The 20,684-nt window shown below is 39.8% G+C and overlaps 1 non-coding gene across 1 annotated transcript; it reads left to right on the top strand.

Moving 5' to 3' along the window:
* Nucleotides 1–14,486: 14,486 nt before the first annotated feature.
* On the top strand, nucleotides 14,487–14,559 carry Trnaa-cgc (transfer RNA alanine (anticodon CGC)). Its single transcript has one exon. It is a non-coding gene; the product is annotated as a tRNA-Ala (tRNA).
* Nucleotides 14,560–20,684: the final 6,125 nt, after the last annotated feature.

The following is a 20,684-nucleotide window of genomic DNA, read 5'->3' as shown; positions in this document are numbered from 1 at the left end:
TTTCTAGTAACTTAAAAACTGGTCTAAAAAATAGACTATTAATTAAAAATGAATGAATTAACTTCGAAATTTTTTTTTCTGAATCATGCAGGATATTTCCGATTACTTCTGTCTACAGGGTATCCTAAAATATGAAATGGACACAAAACCAAGAGGCTAAGAGAACATATTCCTAAGCAACTGCTGTAGAAGCTGGTTGCGTGGTGCCATCCTTGATGGTGGAGGAGGCTTTGTTCTGTGTCTGAGAATCAGGAGATGCCCTCTATTAATGCTCTTTCAGTTTCTCAGAATCTTTCCCAGAATGATTTTCCATTTTATCTGCTATTCTTAGCTAGAGCCTAATTATGTCTAGGTATCATAATTAATGAAGCCATAAGAGTACAGTGGCACTGCCTTATCATGTAGTCTGCTAGCCCTTCGATGATAAATCTACAAAACTCACAAATAAATCACTTACTCTGATACAACTGCAATATGCCATCATATACACTCAAATAAAATGGTAGTATTATCTCCACCACTTTTGACAATAGGCTAAACTGGAGAACAGATAAATATAGTTTACTCTTCTGCAGATACATTTTGAAAGCACAGTGTTACGGGAGTTTCATTTGCCACTTTTTTACTTAAATCTTTACTTTTTTATTTAACTCTTTACTTTTTTACTTACTCTTTCCTGTAAGACTAAACCGAGGGAGAGGACTTCCTTGTCTAGCCCAGCTCCATGCTGAACAGAGTACTGCTGCATGGCTGGTCAAAACCACATCCAAACTGGTCTAAATCAAATCCAAACTTGAACCCAGAAGTCTGCTCAGAAGCTTTTGGTGAACCCAATCTTGAGATGTGGAACAGAACAGGAGCTCTGAGTTTTCTGTTACCATCAGTCACATGTGCCCATGGCTACTGGAATGTCTAGCTTTTGCCCAGGAATAATCTGGACTTGCCTCTGGCTCATGTTAGTGAATTTATGTGTTCAAATCCCAGGCCCAGTTCCAGAGCTGCACACGACCCCTTTAATCAGCCAGCTGGTACAGGCATGCCATTGTTCCTGGGGTGCAGCATCGGGCTGGGCAGTCTGCAGAGATCAGCTGAAACCACCCAGCAGGATGCCTTGCTGCTGCAGCTTGTCACAAGGAAAACATATGTGCACAGAAGGAGCATAGTACCCAGGACACATTTCATTCATTCAAAAGCTTGCTGACATTTACAAGTCTTTTAGGCCTTTTAAGAAACTCCACATACCATTATCACATATGCTTCCCCCACTGAATGCAGTAAAAATAACCAGGAAGCATCTCCTTTTAGTGAGGCATCAGTGGCTGACTTTTAGGGCTCTCATTTTACAATAATCCAAAGTTTTAACTTGTGGAGAGTTTTGATGTGGGCAAAGCCATGAGAATGGTGCTGATATACAGAGAGACCTCGAAGCCTGATAATTTTTTCCCAGACACCAGCCCTGCAGAGGTCAGCTGTGAACAGACACACCAGGAACCAAAACTTCTTAATGCCAGGCAGAACTTGGGAGTTAAGAATGTAACTACAAATTATTTTTTGAATCAGTCACCTTATGTGTATCTAAGGTTTTTTTCTTTAAGGACCAAAACAGTGCTTCATAACATATCAGGGCACCTTAGTTGGAAAACTATAATGGAGTTTTCCCAATTTTTTTTCACTTTCCTCCCTAATTGACACATTCAATTTTTATTAGATATAACAATGCTTTTATAAAAAGCATATTCAACTCTACACTGAACATGCTCTACCTACACTCCTCCTCTGGCCAACGAACATGCTGCTCAGTGTCCTTAAATGTCTACTCTTGACTTCTAGCTTTTGATAGCTCCTATGTCTACCCCCGACACAGCTGATAAAGGTTTTAATCTAGAATCTACCACAATTCTGCTAATGGTGAAATTGATACTTACAAAATTTGCTATTTCTACTTTTTATACATTCTCTTCTCAACAATAAACTGCTTCAAAAGTATGCTGATTTGGAGGCTGGAGGTTTAGCTCAGTGGTAGAATTCTTGCCTAACATCCATGTGGCTCTGAGTTCAATGTCCAGTCTCTTTCTCTAACACACATATATATTCTGCTGTCCTTTAAAAATGTATTATATGTATTAAGTCAGAGTTATTTTACTGATCCAACCCTTAAAACTTGATGTCAAAGGCTATACTCTAATTGGTTCAGTGTCTGCTCTTGTGATTTGCTTTCACAACCAAGTATTTAAAGCTAATTATTAGGAGAATTTAAAAATAAGAGCAATTGGTAGATAGCTTGAGAAAACCCAAATCTCAGCTGATGGCAATACCCCACTTGCAGTTGCTCAAGCCAAACTCTCTGAGCCATCCCTAATCCCACCCTTTCTTGCACATGCCCCATCAATTGTCAGCAAATCCAGTTGGCACCACCTTCAAAATACATCCTCAATCCAATTGTTGCTCCTGCCCTGGTCGCAGCATTAACATCTCACCAGGGTTACAGGCAGAGCCCATCTCATTGACATTTTATTTCCCTCTGGTTCTCTTGAAAATGCCTGACAATAACCAGAAATTCTTTCCTGAGTTATGGCATCATGGGGGATAAAATGCAAAAAAAAAATATGACCTGTGAGCCTTCCTTTTTGACTGTGACATTACTCATTTATGTGAGACCTAGATTTCAGAAAACCAATTATCTTGTGCAGACGGTTGCAGCCCTTTTAAAGAAGAAATTAGTCTGTTGAGCAAGGAATACTCCCTGATAGGAGAAGAAGCAACTGGCTCCTGAAATCGCAATTGAAAATCAGAGCCATGATTTCTAGGTGACTAGCACTTGGTAAGAAACTGGTCCTTCAATCTGGATTTGGTTCTTGGATAAGACAAACCCAGTGAGGCTCAGCACATGCTCCTGATGCTCAGCAACGCACAGAGCCCTTAGATGTCTTCCACCTTCTAATCTCAATCTTTACCACAGTGATTGACTGACAGCTGATGAAGATTTTAATCTAGAATAGACAATGATTCTGCTATCACTCCATTCTCAGGATCTGATTTGGGAAGACTACATCTTAGGGGTCCCCATCTATCCCATCTATTGGTTCTTGAATGTTAATTTTCTCCATAAATTATGATTTTTTTAAAAAAGAAATAAAAGACCAGACCTGAAGTAGTAACTTCAAGAAACAAGAATTCTTAGATTCTGGTTTAAAACATGTTATATCATCAGTGAATAGTTCGTCCTGTTTGCTAATGCAGGAGATCATGTCTTCCTTTCCTCTGAAATATAGCCAGTACAAAAGGTAAACTAAGGGGCAGAATATTGCTATTAAGTTAGGTATTTGATACTTACAGGTCTAAATTTTTGCACATGTATTAGAAAACAGGCTTTGGAAGTATTGTTAATCAGAGATCAGGTCAAGGCCCATCTGAGCCACAAATGGTTCTAGTTGAAGAGATCAAAAGTTAAACCACATAACTTTATCACAGAAATGTCTCTGCAGAACTGCAGTCAGTATCAGTCCCTGGCTTTCTGTCAAGGGCAGAGAAGAATGTTTCTATACCTTTCATGAAATGTTGTCCATTATGTCTATTGTTGTCATGTTTATTGAGATTTAGGTGACACAATCCTCTCATTGTTCAGTGCCAGGAAAAAAATTGGTCTCTGGTGATAAACTGGTTTGCTTCCTTGTACCATACAATGTGGACTACACAATCTGTTGTTTCTCTTATCCTTAAGGCCACCAGAAAACCTAGAGTTAAAGCAGCCTCCATATAAGCACGTAGCTATCTAACCACACGCTCTGATGCTAGACTCCCACCGTCAGTGATGCTATCATGAATGTGACAGATGAGAGGGCCCTGAAAGCACTTTCTGGAAACCAGCAGGATATTTACACAAAACAAAAAGCCAATTCCCGGATCAATAAATTCTTGTTACACTGGTTTCTTGAGCTCCAGCCCCTGTCAGTGTGCTAATACTCAGGGGACAGGTGTAATGACTTGGGAACAGCAGTGTTTACTACTCAGTCTCCTTTTATAAGATTTTCTCTAGGTTGTAACATTTTCACACTTACAAAAATCAGTCCTCACTCTTCAGTACTTTAGCGAGTTTATTCCCTTTCATCTGATCAACAACTTAATAAGCTTAAAGGCTACATTCTCTTGATAGCCAGGCCAAAGTCACATTTTTACTTCTTCTTTGGAATATGCCAAGTAAAAAGTAATTCCACTTTATCTTTTTTTTTTTTTGTTTGCTTCTGGAGATGAAACTCAAGCTATCTTACATGCTAGGCAAGAATTCTACCACTGACCTACACGCCCAGCCCCTACATTTTATTTGACAACAATAAATTTTTATTTTATAAAAATTATCTGAGATTCACCTCCCAATGTTATTTATATCAGATGAGAAAAAAATGTGATATTAAAAAAACTTAAGGCTTGTTTTATTCTTGAAATAATCTTTGGAGAAAAGTCCTTTTTAATGAGGGTCATTTTAAAGTTCAAGCACATTATCATTAAATAATATTAAAACATCTATTTCAAGCTTAAGCACCTGCAACCCAGTAAATGGGTGAAAATACTTGCCAATCACATATCTGAAAGGGGTTAGTATCCAGGATATATAAAACATTCCTACAATTCAACAACAAAACCTTATCAAAACATAAGCCAAAAACCTGAATAGGCATTTCTCCAAAAAAGATACACAAATGGCCATGAGAACATGAAGAGATGCTCAGCATCACTAAACACCAGGGGAATGCAAATCAAAACAATGAGATCCTATCTCACACCCATCAGGATGGCTACTACCCCAAACCAGAAAAGTTACAAGAATGTGCAGAAACCAGAACCCCCTGCACTGCTGGCGGGAAGGTGAAGTGGCTGCTGCTCTTCTGGAACATACTATGGCAGCTCCTCAGAAAATTTAAAATAGAATTGTCACGTGGTCTGCCAATTGGATTTTGGATATAGACACAGAAGTAAAGGAAAGCAGGGTATTAAAGACATATTCGCACACCAAATTCATAGCAGCATTATAATAGCCAAAAGTTTGAAGCAACCCAAGTGTCAATAGATGAATAAACAAAAAAATTGGTAGATGTAAACATATTATTCAAGCTTTAAAAAGGAAATTTAGATACATGTTACAACATGGATAAACCTTGCTGACATTATGCTAAGTGAAGTGGGCCAGTCACAAAGAGACAAATATTGTATAGGGTAGCTAGGGTCATCAAATTTATAGAGAAAGAAAGAATTGTGGTTGCCAGGGGCTGGAGGGAGACTTTGGAAAGATGGTTAGTGGGTACAGCACTTCAGTTTTGCAAGATGAAAAACTTCTGAGGGATCAGTCATAAAAGTAAAGGAATAACCTCTGGACATTTTTGGAAAGATGTCAGAACTTTCAAACATGCAGACAGTTTTCCTGTCTGTTTTGCTACCATAAAAACCTGCCGTTTTTAGAAGCCGTCTTCAAAAATCCTAGTGGAAGGGATAAATGGGTGAGGAGGAGAGAAGCATGAGGGATAACCCCAAGATTCCAATTAGGTATTCAGATGCCTGGTCTCACAGCAGATAGCAACTGTGTAGGCCCTACTCCAGTTTGGAGGTGATGACACACAGTTTTACACAAGTAGGAGTTTATGTGATAGGCATTTATAGTTGGGAATACAGGGCTATGATGCAAACTAGAGGACATGGCAATAAACAGAAGTGTGAACATCATGATGCGTTCAAGGAAAGTTGGCTGAACTTGTCAAAAAGCAAAGAACTGAGTATTGAAACCAGAGTGTCCTGGGGACTGGGTGGAGGAAATAGCAAAGTAACCTGAGAGAAGGGAGCATACACAGAATCCCTTTAAGTTCTTGGGTGAATCTTGGGCTCCTTTTAGGAGTTAAGTGTGTCACATCAGAATCTGTCTTTCCTCTGGGGTAGCTGCATTTTTTCTCAGCCTGACTGGCTGATTTATGATTTATGGCAGCCACCAGCAATGCGGTGAGGATCTGAGGAAGGGACAGTCTGTCAATCCCCCTGTGCTTAGGAAAGTGAAGGCCGAGTCAAGGCGGCTGAATTTGTTGAGACCTATTTGAGGGAGCAGTTGGAATAAGAAGGCCATGGCTAAAGCCAGATGGAAGGGAGTCGATGAGGAACTGGGCAGAGGAAGTGGTGGAAGCAGGTGTGGGGCACATGCTGGAGACTTTTGACCCAGAAAGGAAGAAGGAAATTTGACCTGGGTTTCTATGACTGTGCATCTTTCTCTAGCAGCGTTCTTCTCTGGGAGAAGCAGAGGAGGTAGAATGTGGCTATGACACAGAGGCAAAGACCCGGATCAAGGAGAATGGGGAGCAACATAGAATCACCTGGAGCTGTGGGCAGGGAGGAAGAGTCCACCACCAAAGGTGGTCATTGGGTCAGATGAAATATAAGGAGCTAAGTTAAGATTGGGTGAAAAATGTGAGGGTAATCAGACAAGTGTAAAGTCATTATCAAAGTAGATTTTATGGTTTTAGGTATTTTTTAGCTGATTAAAATAAGATCTGTCTTTCCTAATGAGAAATTATATAGATAGTGTATTATTTTGACTGAATCTGGCTTGCTATTGAATAATATATCTGTAGGTCAATTTTTTGGGGGGGGTGCTAGTAGGCCTTTGGCAACACTAGGTAGACCAAATTATTTTAAGGTAGATGAATATTCTATAATATGGAGCTAGACATAATCACAAGTACATTTTTTCTTCGGCACTGTCACAGAGACACCTGGATGTGTCTAATAAGAACTCTGCAGCTTCAGGATCTGAGAACTACTTCTGGATAATGATAAAAATTAAAATGCCAATACTGTTTTTATTTTATCTTCAGTATTAGGTTTCATGTCTTTTGCCAAGGGTCTGTTATAGGTACAAATTAAATTACAGCTAAGAATTAGAGCAATTTAAGACCGCGTAATGGTTAGAACACATGATGGTAGCTCGAGGTCTTCAGTTAAAGAACAGACAGATCATTTATTATGGATCATAAACTGGCCTAATCCCCACTTGCTGCTGCAAATGTCCATTAAATGCATACCCCTGGTGCTTAAATAATTCCATTTTATAAATACTTATATGTTTAAAAAAATTAAGCAATCACCATTCACTCCTTAAAAATGACACAAGGCCTTTAGACCTTCTTCTTGAACTCAAGTTGAAAAACAATCGCTAAGGTAATAAGATATCCATCTTCTATCATCCGAAATGGCTCTTAAGATCCCAAAGCTGCCCCTTCACTTTGTTCTGCCCAGATGAGCCTAACCAGTGAGCAGTAGAAGGACCCATTCCTCTATTGGGTTTCTGACGCTAACCAGTACAAACACGAACTTGCTTGGGAGTAGCTATCATCTTGAGCTCTTACCACTTCAGAGGTACATATTTTGAAGCTATAGTTTGGGAAAGAACAACTCTGGGAGAAATACTAAAGTGTCAGAGGTGTGGTTATTCTCTCAGCAAATTAGTTTTCATCATTTCACATTTCCTGGTAGGAACTGTGGTTCCATTACTCCAGTTACCTCATGCCTTGTCTGGGACAAGAAAGCATTCAATAGTTCAATCAAGGAGTCCTCAATTATTTTTACTTTAAATTTCCAGCCTTTTCTGCAACATACTACAAGCATGAAGGTACTGCTCTGATACATGCTAAGCCTCTGGATTTTAAGAAGTGACTCTTCAATCTTCTGCTTTACCAGACATATTAAAAACACAGTTGTAACTTGGAAAGTCTCTTGAGAATTCTGTGGTTCCCTCCCTGATGGTCAGGCAATTTTTTTTTTTACTTCTGTAGAGGTCTGAGACTCAGAGAGACTCAGAAACATATTCAAAGTCACAAAGCTATCTTGTGGAATGAATGGATGGAACCCAAGTCTCTTACCCTTTGTGATAATGGCAAGCAAGTATGTTCTGAGAAAGACTTCTGTATTACTTTAGAAAACATTCTAGTATGTAATTATTTCATTTTTCTTTCTGCTATAAAAATCCCCTCATTTTCATAGTTCATGCTTTCTCTTTGAATCTGTTACTGCTCTCTTTAATCAATCTTTATTTTAAATAGACTAATGCCGCTATTGAAAAATGCAAATATTCAGCTTTCTTCTCCTACACATTTTTTTAAAACCAATTTTGGCTGACTTTCAAATGAAATAACACAGCTTAGAAAATATCTTACTAAAGACTACAGGGCAGATTTGCTTCTCATCAAGGTTATTCTTTAGAAGGAGCATTTTTAGGTGGTGTTAAAAATACTACAGATTCATCCAACTCAGAGTTGCCTTCCCCAAATCACCAAATTAGTAATTAATGCCTCCAAGTTTAAAAGGAAATATCAGAGGATCATCTAGTTCCCCCTGAATTCTTAAAAAGTTTTCTCCTTTTTTCTCATGAGAATCTCAAAAAATTATGTCATATTTCCCTATTTTCAGCATTTGCTATGTTAAACTGAGAATAGAAAATTTTCATTTTAAAACTCGATAAAATAGCAGTTTATCCAAGGATTCCTAGGAAAATAGAAGTGGAAACAAACGTGTAAACCAGGGCTGCTGGTTTTCTCTTTAGCACCTTTAAGTAACAATTGGTGTAATGGAGGGGTAAAGACAGTTTTAAAGATGAATGCATGAACACTGAGATACTAGTATACCAATACTTAGAGATGGTAGAAACGCAAGGCAGGATTCAAATCAGGTCAGTCCAAGAATCTTGCTCAAAGAATAGGAATCTTTTCCTCTGGTCCTGATAGATGGTTATATTAATATTCTTACAGTATTTTGAATATTCTTGACCAGATGTCTCCTGTCTGCCTATGCATTGACTCTAGAAACATTCTAATGAACTTTTAAATTTTATTTATTTTCATGGTGGGACTGACTGAATCCGGGGCTTGCTAGTTAGCTGGATTGACCCTGTTGCAGCCACTGAAGGGCCTACTTTCCTCAACTCACTGCCTTAGTGACAGATGTATTAACACAAATGAAACCACTCCTCCCCAACAGGAGGATCAGCCCAAGTCCAAAGACACTCAAGAAGAATTCCAGGCACTAAGGGGATGTTATACAACCCAAGGCCGAGGGTTGGGGAGGGGCACAGAGGATGCCATTCCCACCAAGGTAGGGATTTTCCTTCAAGTCCAAGAATTCAGGATCTTCTGTCATCTTGTGATTGTGGTAAGGGCAGGCTGAACTCCAAGGGGCAGGAGAGTTGCTACCTTAGTATTAATATCCAAGCTTCTACTGCCTGGCTGGTATCTGATGGTGGCTCTAGCTGGGTCTCCAGTTGGCCCCAGAGCATCCAGCCATCCTTTCAGGTTAGAATTGTTCAATGTGCCAAGTTTTGGCCAGCGATGAGTACTGGAAATAGGTCTTGCCTCTGAAATGACAACAGATTCAGTGACAAAGGACATGCCCCTGCTTTATCAGCTAACTGTCCTCTCTGAACCATGAATGTGAAAAGCCCCCTTGTCTTTAAGGTGGAGAACACGTAGCCATGATAGGAATCCAGGATTCCAGTGGAAACTTATAAACTATATTTATAATTTTGGACCCAGAAAATACTGCAAGAGGTGTGTTGGAAGACAAGTTCATATTCTATGCTTTGTCTTGTCATGAAGGAAATGGGGGCACAGAAAGCCCTGTTATCATGTCATATAGGTCCCTGGGGTCAACCAGTTACCCGAACACATGAAAGTCACTGAGGAAAGGGGAGGCTGTGAGAATCAGCCATGATGTCCAGAAGAGGCCCACCCTGAAGGGACCTCCCTTCCATTAGGGACAGGTATAGAACCCACAGCTCTAGTAGACAGGACTTTTTCCAAGGAGGACCTGGAATACTCTGGTAGTGGCATTTGTTCCAGAGTCAGGAGGAGAGTTAAGAAGCCTCTGTGTACCCATGACAAGGACACAGTGTTAGAAGCTGGAGGCTGCTCACTGCTGCCTTCTGTGCTGTTAGGAGCTCTCCTGGACCTCACGAACACTCCCCATTCCTTGTTATTCCTATGGATGCATGTTCAGGTTTCAGATCACTTTTTTTTTTACATTTTTTTCCTTAGTTTTAGGTGGACATAATACCTGTATTTTTATGTGGTGCTGAGGATCGAACACAGTGCCTCCTCACACATGCCAGGCAAGTGCTGTACCATTGAGCTACAACCCCAGCCCCTCAGAGCACGTTTGAATTTGTGTTCCTGAGAATAATCACCCTGGCCTGTCTTTCTTGATACCAAATACTTATTTCATGATAATCTACTGCTATTTTCTACCTCAAACAAAACCTCAGCATACAAATGCCTAGATCTACAAATGCCTAGAAATGCTTCTGCATAATTATTTGCCATTCTGGGCACACAGGCAACTTTGCTAATTCTACATACACACTCACTTTTCTCTCCATACTCACTATATATGCCATAGTCCCTCCTTATGGGGAATGGCTATTTTAGTGGATGCCGGAAACTACAGACAGTACTGAACACTAGATGTACTGTATTTTCCTATATGTACATAACTGTGGTAAAGTTTAATTTATAAATTAGGCACAGCAGTGAATTACCAATAATAAAAAGATAGAACAATAAATAAAAAGAGAGTAACAATATACTATAATAAAACTTATAAATCGTGGGATTTCCAGAATTTTCCATTTAATATCTGTGGACCATGGCTGGCTGCAGGTAACAGGAACCACAGAAAGCAATGATGATTGCCTGCATCATCATTATCCAGCTCCAGCCCCTCTGAAATTCTGCATGTGAAATGAAAGCTGCTTTCCCCTTAATTTTCTCTCTGGCAGATGAAGACTGCTGGCAAGTCAATTTCAAATGAGAATTTCTCTGTAATGTTTTTCTGAGATGTCAGTCATAGCAGCTCAAATGATCTTGTTTGGCAGAGTGAGATGAACAAAGTTCTGATATTGGTCTGAGGGGGTGCTGCTGCATGGCCTGAGTGCTGAGACAGACAGACACAGAGAGACACACACATACACATACATACACACACACACACACACACACACACACACAGACACACACGTCACCACGAGTGACACTAGTATGACAAATAGCTTCTTGCAAATTACTCGTTAAAGTATAAGGTGGAGAATTCCAGAAGGCAGTTTGTCTTCCTTGCTTCTGTAATTCCAAATTTAATTTCTGAAGCACGATCTTTTCCACTCTAAATAGGAAGGATTATTTTATTTTTAAATCTGCTTTGTAATCTTAACTATCACTTTAACCACGTCAACCATAACTATGAATTTAAATGCTATAAGATGATGAGTCCTTTGTATTATTAAAAACATCTAAAGAAGTATTAAATGTATGCTTGGTAGGCTTACTCTTGACAGTGAATTTGGTGTGAATACATAAATAAATGTAAATATGCATAATATATGCACATTTTTAATATTTATATTTGGAATATTATCTGCAGCAACCAATGTTAAACCCTTAGGACTACTTGAAGGTTTTTTGGTTTGTTTTCGCTTGGAGCTAATACTTAACTGTATTTATTATCTTTTAATAAAACTATTTTTGGTTTTATTTTGAAAAAACTGAAAATCTACCAACCAACCCAACAAAAAACTTCAGGAACAAACAGTTTAACCCTCTTGTACTGACTACTAACTCTGCCTTGGCAACTTGTTAAATTAGGGCTGCTCATAGTTTTTAATTATAATTTCATTATGTACAATACCAGCCTCCTTTGTCAAATGAGGTTTTATTACAGGGCTATTATGTAATTCAATTCATGGTTAAAGTCTCCTCTGCCTGGAAAACACAATTGCAATGGCACTGACCCTGATGCTTGATGAGAATCATCGAACCGGAGAATTCAGTAACCAGATTTTATTTTTTAAAATAATGTAGCCCATTTTACTCAGTTTTCGAAATGGGCTTCTACTCTCCTAGGTGTCGAACTAGTGTTCTCATCCATGCTCTGAGAACGTGCACTCACCTGAAATGTAAGCCACGCTGTGGGATCACAGGGTATTCCATCTCCTGTCATTATTTTGAGCCCTATGGTCTAGCTCAAAAGCCCATTTTTCCCAGACCTTAGCCATCTCCTGGCAAAGAGCCCTAGTCCCTGCCATTTGCCACTTGTTCTGTGCTATTTTAATTCTGGACAAGTTGTGGTAGTAGGCTATATTTAAATTGGCCTGTACTGTGAAGAAACACAGCGGACGCACGTGGCACCTTTGACATAATCCAATTGTGCTCTGGCTCGGTATCAGGCTGTGTGGGATTCTGCACTATATGCCCCACCATGCATGGGGCTGGACTCCCACTCCCCAAGTGTTCAGCAGAATCTTCTGGGGAGGATGAACTGTGGCAGAGACCGACGGAAATGCCACCAAAAACTTCCAAGAGTCAACTGAGAAAACATGGACAATAATCAAAGGAGAAGAAAAGAGGCCCTCGCCCCTGGCTGAGGACCACTGGAATATTTGTAGAATAATTTTCCAAAGACCCATTTACAGGTAGGAATTTATAAAGTACAACATATCTATGGAGAGAGCCTCAGAGGAAATTCCACGCACACATAAAGCTAGCCTTCTCAGGTCTCTGAGCTTTCAGAAGTGGACTGTGAGAAACACTTGCTTCTAACTGATTCTTCCCCATCTGCCCCTCCACTTCCACAGCCATCAGCTGTAAACACTTGTGTGCCAGACACAAGGCTGAGCTCCTACCTGGAGTTATGCTGTTACTTTATAGAAGAAAAATGGGCTGGAAATGCCCTTAAATCATTAAAATTAAGAAAAATGTAAAAAGCAGCTTTCTCCAGAATAGGTGCTGAGGTCTTACAAATACTCCCAGCTCAAAGCTAGCCTAAAGCCAGATTTATCACTCTGTCCGGCAAATCAGAAAATGGTTAACTTTTCAGGAACTTAGAAGTCAAGGATTTTTGCCTGGGGTCCTTATGTATGTGGTGCTGATGCTCCCATTTTGCTAGCTGCAGAGTGAAAATCCAGCCTATGTATGTGATCATATTCTTGCTGCAGATCTAGAAGTGCTTAGATCTAGAAACCAGAGTTTCTTTCTATTTAGTTTTCAGATATTTCCTTGGACTGCTTAGAATATTTCTTGCTGTCAACCAAATCTCTCTATTTGGTTTCTTTGCTTAATAAACTTTACTATCCAAGAAGGTAGTAAATAATAGACCTGACTTTTGTTTTCTGGAATAAGTAGAAAAACCATCTTAGAAATGTTATGTTGAAGTATATTTGCCCACATAGACTAGTCAGTTAACATGAAACCATTTTTAAATGTCCTTAACAAAAGAGCCATTAGCAGACTATTTGGTTACATGTAGTCAGGGATACAGACTTTTAAACTGATCTACATAGTGGCCACACAGAGGTGCATGTATCAAAACAGAGGTGTCTCGTTTTACTGGAAGGCATACATGTGGCACTGAATATAATTATGCTTTGAATAGCATCAAAACATGACTCAAAAATAAATCCCATACTACCTTTAGTGCTCTGAGCTTTCGGAGAGCTAATTCTATATTTCAATAAATAAGATTCCACCTTATTTCCTGAATGCATTCCAGGCTCCCTAACAATGATAAGAATAATGATGATGTTTTGTGGTACTTGGGGACTGAATCCAGGAGTGTTCTAACGCTAAGTTACACCTCCAGTCCCTCTCTCCCTTTAAACTTTTATTTTGGTGGTGCTGTGGGAACTAAGTCAATGTTATACATTCTAGGCAAGCTCTGTGCCACTGAGATCCATCCTCAGCCCTTTCTAAAGATTTTTATTTTGAGATGATCTCAACTGAGCTCCAAGGCTGGCTCTGAACTTGCAATCCTCCTGCCTCAGCTCCTGGGGATTACAGGCATGCGTCACTGTGCCCAGCTCCAGGCTCATTCTTTTTTTTTTTTTTAAAGAGAGAGTGAGAGAGGAGAGAGAGAGAGAGAATTTTTAGTATTTATTTTTTAGTTCTCGAAGGACACAACATCTTTGTTGGTATGTGGTGCTGAGGATCGAACCCGGGCCGCATGCATGCCAGGCGAGCACGCTACAGCTTGAGCCACATCCCCAGCCCTCCAGGCTCATTCTTAAAAACAGCATGACAATGAGAAATGTGTGAGATTCTTCCACATAAATATGTGTATCAATAAGTCATGTATTTACTATCTGGATCAAGAACCTGCCACGTGGATGTTGCCAAGGAGACATAATTGTGGCCACATCACAACAGATAATGGGAACATAAGGCCCCTCATAGCACTTTACTGTAACTACTCCAAAAAACATCACCTTTTCTTCCAAAAGCAAGGCTATGAAGTCATCCTTCCCCATTCTTTCTTTTGAGAAAAAGAAAGATTTCTGAAAAATTCATCTTACTTAGGTTAGAATCAAGACAGGGAACTAACAGAGGCCAATTTTGGTCTTAATAAAAAAATGGAAATGAGTGTTATTAGAGCTTCTAAACATATTTCTTTCTTTTTAAAATTAATGCATTTTGGCTGGGGATATAGCTCAGTTGGTAGAGTGCTTGCCTCGCATGCACAAGGCCCTGGGTTCAATCCCCAGAATCACCACAAAAATAAATAAGTAATAAATATAAAAAAATAAAATTAATGCATTTTAATTATACAGAACATACATGCATATAAAATACTTTGATCATATCCACCTCCCATGCCCCTTCTGAATCTGCTGTTCTAAAAATTTCCCCTAAAGATATACTTCTAAAAATTCCTAAATATTTCCAATTTTTGCTGTTCTGTGTATTTCCCTGTAATTATTAGCAATTAACACACATATATAGATCACAATACTCTCAAGATTAAAATGAATTATGGTCTTGGAGAAGACAAATTATGCCACAGTTCTTAAGGAGGCCAGGAAAGGAAATACCACTAAACAAGTGAGTTCCAAGTACAGAAGCCAGAAATAAGGGAGGTGAAACCAAATTTCTTGTTTTTAGGGAAAAGAGGGATGAATGGATAAGACAGGTCCCCAGGGGCCTTGGGCTCATGCTCCACTCATCCTGAACAAGAGGTTTATTCAAAGTTGTGAAGGTGTGAGCTGGGAGAGGACTTGTGAACTCTGCCCTCTATGAAGAGGAGGTCAGTTTGGCCAAGTTGGTAGAAGTAATAGGACAATATACAAAGGACCCTTCCTGGTCAGTGACTTGCAATCTATAAAGTATTACTGATAGAAAGTCAAATACACAGGAATCATGATTGTACTAAGTTAAGCAAGCCAGTATTGATGATGATGATAATGATGATTATGGTTAACATTTACTGAGTGCTGATTATGTGCCAGGGTTAATTTACATTAATTAGAAATTTACAAGGAGTATCTTCCATAATCCACGCTGGGTTATCAGCTAGTGGGTGGTTCCCACCACTAGCTGGTGTGAACTGAAGATGAGAATTTTTCCTGTACACATACACATCCACACCGACCATCTAGTTAAGCTTAAAATTCTCTGATGGTGGTCTTTCTTTCCACTCTGTCAATGCTTTCCCTCATTAACCAAATTACTGTGAGATGACCATTTTCTTCCAGATAGAATTTTTAAAAATTTTCTTAACATATCCATTTCCCTGTGTTGATTCTTGGATATAATGACCTTTCAGGGATAAATAATTCTTAGTACGATGGACAATATCAATGAATAAATGATCGTCAGCTGCACTTAATTCTTCAAATGATTTTACTCCAACATAAGGAATGTGTCAAGTGGTAGCATCTCTTGTTGGCCTGGTGGGATGCTGAGATGCTGCTAGTGTGTGAGCTGCTGAGCTGGGTCAGCGTCTTTGTTACTGGGATTCGGAGGTGACACTGCCAAACACTCCACGGCAGGCACTTCATGCCCTACGGGTGGTATATGAAGCCTCCTGCCTGCCAGGCCACCCTGAGGCCACACTTGCATCTCATCCTGGTCACTGCTGTGCTCTGGCCATCTGGAGGCTCTGGCTGTTCCCTCCCCACCTACTGCCCTGGGAATGTCCTCAGGTGTCTTTGCACTTGTAATATTTGGCTCTGAAAACCAGCCCACTTCAATCCACAGCATATTGTTACAAACACAGCATAAATGTAATCCTTGGATTAGATTAGCATAATGGGAATTTCATGGTCTCTCTGGATTTGCTCCAGAGATATAGACACATTATTTAGGATTCATGAACTTCAAAAGCTCCAAACTAAAAATACCTCTTACATCATATCAGAATGCACTCAAAGTCGAGTTTCTTGCTGTTGGTCTAATCCATTCCTATAGTGGTTAAAAGCAGAGTTTTAGAATCAATCTGGCTAGACGTGAGTTCTCACAATCATGAGCCTGAAACACAGGGCTAGCTACTCATCCTGGCTATGCCTCAGTTTCTTCACCTGGTAACATAAATAATGGTGAAACCTAACTTTCAGGTTTAAATACGGACCACAGAAAACACGTGTAAAGTCCTAACACAGATCACATAGACAAAGCCAGGCACAGAATAAGCACTTAAATTCATATATAGAATATTTACTCATTTGATTAAATAACATTAAAACAAGTTTCTAGATAAGCAGTAGATTCACATGGGTCAAGAATGTATTACAAAATAATGGATGTCAGGCCCAGTGGCTCAGGTAGGAGGATTACAAAGTTCAAAGCCAGCCTCAGTAACTTAGCGAGGCCCTAAGTAACTCAGCTAGACCCTGTCTCAAAATAAAAATAAATAAATAAATAAAAGGGATGAGGATGTGAGGATGTGGCTCAGTGGTTAAGTGCCCCTGAGTTCAATCTCTGGTACTGCGCACCCCCCCCCATCTCCAAGAAAGGAACGAATCTCCCATTCATCCCAATAGCAACCAAGCCACACCCAACCAGTGTTGTCTTTTTAAAAAAGGATTTTCCCAGAGTTTAAGTAAACATAAGAAAATATGACTATAAAATCCTATTTCCTCCTTTTCTAAGCAGACGGAAGCAGTCTATGCAATACTTCTGTATCTTTATAAACCAGAAAACAGTGACCAAGTACAGCATAAGGCAATGTATTGTCCTACCCCTTTACCTTGGTGAGGGACAGCAGTGAATGGAACCACCCAGATGACACAAGGCAGCAGGAGGTGAGGGGGTGGTATGCAGAAAGCCTGGATTTGGGTTCTGTTCTGCCCATAGCAAGCTGTCTGACACTGGGCAGACTACTTAAATCTTGCAGGTGTAGAAGTGGTACAGTCTGCATGCTTGTTGTGGGGACATAATGAAGTATGTATGCAAGAGTTTTGCAAATAGTGAAACAAGACAAATGGGTTCACAGTGTTATTACAGTGTTATTACCAGTTAGAAGTTATTACAGTCCACAAGTCCACTCTTTCTACTCTGGAAGTACCAATAGTGGCAATGGAAAACACAAAGTCCCTATTTCTGACTCAAGAGTTGGCTGGCCTAAGGACATTTCCTGCCTAGGGTCACTGGATCCACTTTCCTTGAGCAACAAGACCTGCTATGAGGTGCACTCTGCCGTCAAATGACCATGTTCAAAGTTTCAACATGGATGCAGTTTTTTGGGAGCTGATATAAATTTCTGTCAACAGTAATTCTTACCTGACATTGGGCTTAAAGTTTGAAAATAAAACAGGTAAACAGAAGCAGAGTAAAAGTCATATCAAAGACTTTCAGTTTTCTTATCCTCAGAAGCACCAAAATGAGTGCTCTAAAAACATGGCTGGCAGGCCCATTCTTCTTCTTGTCCCCTTCCTGAGGCAGGCAGCAGCTGGAAGTTTGCTGGGGGGACTGGCTAAGGGGAAGCTCTGCATGGGTGTTCCAGAGATTTAGATTTGGGTTCCTTCTATTGCCCATGTCTTCCTTCTCATTTATAGCCAGAGGGCTTTTACCATATCTGCAAGGGATTGGTTTCTTTGTCTGACAAATTAGGTTGTTAGAACAATTCTATTTCTTATAAGAAATTTAACACTTTCTCTCCCTTTCCTATGGAAAGAGACAGAAGTGCATGTTCTGGCTTACAGGTGCCTATCTCCCACCTCCTCAGCTTTCTCCTGGCTCCTACCAACAGCTGCTCTGTAAGACCTGCGAAGTCTAAGGAACACACTTTGAAAAACCACTGGAAAACTGAAGAGTTCTAAAATTCCCTTCAGCTTGAATAATCAATAATTGCTGCAGCTACACTTTAATTTCTAGGGAAATTCATTTATTATAAATAAATAAAAATATAAATAAAAGTAGACATCTGCTTCTTCTAAGAGATGACAATCTTCCCAGTAAATCAAATGAATTATTTTGCTTTGGTAAAATAAAGTTAGAGGTATTAGATTCAGGTGGGAAGAGGCATATATACCTTCTAAAATTATTATTTGAATGACAAAGAATGCTAAATAATGGGCCTATCCACGAAGTTATTGTATTTTGTAACTGCAGATTGAAAAGTCTAGCAATAGATGTATGCGAACAGCTGATTATTTTAGTAAGTGGATCTCGAATGGTAGCCAAAATCTTTATCCTGTAGCCAGCCACGTCAACCCAGCACTACTATTATGTTAATACATTTTACAGAAACTCAGATCTCAGAGCTGATTTCATTCCAACAGATTTATGTAGACCAGGAAGCCAGGCCTAGCCAGTTAGTGGCACCCCTGCTCCACCATCATGTGTGTATCCCAAGTGTTTGCATGACATGCAATCTATATAATTATACAGGCATTATGATCCTAGCCTGTTCAGTTCCAAGAGGCATCAGAACAGACACACGCAAGATACAAAGCACAAAGACTGCTAATGGGTTGGCCAAAAGGTATCACTTCTTTACCCATAGGTGGTGAAACTCCGGTAGGGGGTGACCTGCCACCCTCATGGCCTGTAAGGTCATCATGTTCAGGGAGGGCAGAGAACTGGGCTACTGCCAAGAACTGGACTACTCTTCAGCAAAGCCAATATTTGATTTTATTCTTGGTTATACTATCAATGCACTTGCCTTGCTTGTTAGTCATGAAGTGAATGGAGGTAGGAAGGAGGAAAAGCAGCAAGGATCAGCGGAGACAAAGGTGGATGATTGGGAAATTGAGGAGAGAGAGTAAGACATCATTTCCTGTGGGTTTCACCTGGCCAAGAGCACCTAACCATTCTAGAGTTAAATTAATTCAAGGAACTATTTTAATTAAGATCCTGAGAGGAATGTGAAAATTAAAATTTTAATTTTGATTTATAACTATAACATGCATATAGATACATATACCCTATTGGTATGAAAATATGTAATACTGTCCGATTATTGAGTATTACATCCTCAACACTCTGCTGAATACTTTGAACAAAATAATTAGGTTGAATTGTATTTGGAGACTGAACCTAGTGGTGCTCTATCACTGAGTTACATCTCTAGTCCTTTTAATTTATTTTTTATTTTGAGTCAGGATCTTGCTAAGTCACTAAGGCTGGCCTTAAACTTGCCATCCTCCTGCCTCAGCCTCCCAAGTAGCTGGGATTACAGGCATGTGCTGCTGTACCTGGCCAAAATTATTAAACATTCACAACAACACAATAAAGTTATTATTCTGTCCATTTCATGTATAATAATACATGTTTGGATACAGTAGATCCTGGTCTAAAGTACACACCATTGGACAGCAGAACTAGCAGTGATGTAGGCCATGTTTAATGATAAACCTTAGGCACTTTCCCCCACATCATTCTGCCTGTCACCTGGGGAGATTAGAACATTATGGGGAAAATCTGCCAACTTGCGATGCCCATTTGCTTATCATACTGGTTTTTGTATTTAAGTCTCAAACATCTTAAACTTTGTATTTAAAAGTGAACTCTCACAACATTGATTGTTGTGATAAAGGGGATTTGCATCAATTCTGTGAGCTACAGATAAAATCAATCACTGGCTGGAAATTAGCTAGCATTGCTAAACTCACTCTGTCTACCATGAACCTCCCTGGATCAGAATGTCACCAGTGGTCACTTGGGCATGTAAGGCTTGCCTTAATATAGTAGGAACAAAAGCCCTACTGATCCCTCAGCCAGCCACTTTGGTTAAGGGAGCTGAAAATACTAAGTGGGCAGATGTGTTTACCCAATTATTTCAGTCCAACAGACCCAACCTTGGTATCCAACACACTGAAATGACCCCACACTTGTTTGGAAGCCAGTGTCTATGGACAACTTTCTGATTGAAAGTTTGACAAGAACATTCTTGTTAGTGAGAGTCTATATATATTTTAAAAAATGCTGAAAGTTGTGATTGCTGGGAATCCAAGTACCAAGTCCCAGATTCACAGCCACGGGTAGATTTGTTTTCATCTGTCCTGTGTGGTTAGCGGGAGCTGCCCCAAGCCCAACCCAACTCATTCCACACTCATCCCCTCACATCCAGACTTCTGTGATCTGAGGTCATGGCATAAATCTTCTTGGATTTCCCCCTCCCACTCCCTGCCCACTAAAGTACTTACTATTTGGCCTTTACAGAAAAGCTTTGCTGTCCCTAATTTAGAGGGTCCACTGACTTGTAAAAAGAAAAATTTGTGAAACAGCACGTGGACATCTCTGTCTTTCAAGGTCCTGCATCTACAGTTGATCTGTCAAGACCCAAACTCTGAACACTTGTTTAGGTTATTAACATCAGTCAGGTCCTGGGCTAACCCTTCTCTGCAACCTTTGTTTGTAGCCTTCAACGAAGGGCCTTTTGCCTGAATTCCATGGAGT

This window comes from Ictidomys tridecemlineatus, unplaced genomic scaffold, assembly GCF_052094955.1.
Source record: "Ictidomys tridecemlineatus isolate mIctTri1 unplaced genomic scaffold, mIctTri1.hap1 Scaffold_178, whole genome shotgun sequence".
Taxonomy (NCBI): domain Eukaryota; kingdom Metazoa; phylum Chordata; class Mammalia; order Rodentia; family Sciuridae; genus Ictidomys; species Ictidomys tridecemlineatus.
The sequence above is the reverse complement of the archived record's forward strand: the minus strand, read 5'-3'. Positions and strand labels throughout refer to the sequence as shown.